General features: G+C 40.0%; 1 protein-coding gene across 1 annotated transcript in view; it reads right to left on the bottom strand.

Annotated features, from left to right (window-relative positions):
• CUNH6orf62 (chromosome unknown C6orf62 homolog) overlaps window positions 1-1,081 on the bottom strand; it is a 9,434-nt gene that overhangs the window by 5,472 nt on the left and 2,881 nt on the right. The gene's annotated exons all lie outside the window — the stretch shown is intronic.

Below are 1,081 nucleotides of genomic sequence, written 5' to 3'. Positions count from 1 at the left end.
AAGTCAGCTTAAAAAAAAAAAAAAAAAACCCAAAGACAAAAACAAAAACACATTATAGGGTTTCATGACAGAAACATTTTGCAAGTAAAAGAAGGGCCACTCCGTGGTTTGTTTTTTTTTTTTTTGGTAGGAGGATCAAACAGCACCTTGCACTTGCCAGGTGCTACAATATGAACAGCTCATGACCTGAATTTTACTATACTTTGTACAGTCCAATGCTCTACATATACAGACCTACATGCATTAAGGTACTAAAGATCTGAACTTTTGGGGGCTGGTGAGATGGCTCAGTGGTCTAAAGCACCTACTTAGAACAAGCTTAGCAAAGCACAGGAACGGAGGTTCAATCCCCCAGCACCACACCCCAGCCAGCCCCGCCCCTAGGTGGGCTGAGCTGGCCACACACACAATAAATAAATAAATAAATAAACTTTAAAAAAACAAAAAAAGGATCTGAACTTTTGTTGTTAGTCCTTGCAGCTTTATTTCCACCCTTCAAAGTTACACCCTATTTAAAAAAGATGTTTTAAAACTTCTGATATAAATCATTACCATATCACAGCACAAATACTGTCTTTGTTACTGGCCATGTGTTGATAGAACACCTACTTTCCTCCTGCCCATTAACACAGCCAATGTATTTTCAAAGGCTGTAAACCTCTTCTAGTCCGGGGAGAAATACCTCTAGTTTTCCCTCACAACAATCAACTGTGGAAGTCTCTTACTCAAGCAGGACCAAGAAGTTTACAGTGTCAGCAGCAATATGCCACCCCTTTAAATTTCTTTTTTTTTTTAAAGCAGTCTCATTATGTAGTTCAAGTTGGCCTTTTTTTTTTTTTTTTTTTCCCCCTTTGGAACCAGGGATTGAACCAGACCCTTGTGCTTGCCAGGGAAGTGCTTATTCTACCGAGCCATCTCCCCATGAATTTTTTTTTTTTTTTTTTTTGGTTAGGTAGTGACTTGGTGGAGGCACTCATCTCTTAATAAGGGTTTTTCTGCTGCCTCCCCCACAGCAGGTGGTACTCCTTACCTCTCCAGAGAGCCCTATAATGATCACCAATAGCATACCATCCAAAAGCAG

This window comes from Octodon degus, unplaced genomic scaffold, assembly GCF_000260255.1.
Source record: "Octodon degus isolate 3935 unplaced genomic scaffold, OctDeg1.0 scaffold00119, whole genome shotgun sequence".
Classification (NCBI taxonomy): Eukaryota; Metazoa; Chordata; class Mammalia; order Rodentia; family Octodontidae; genus Octodon; species Octodon degus.
This window is presented reverse-complemented; position numbering and strand designations above follow the sequence as displayed.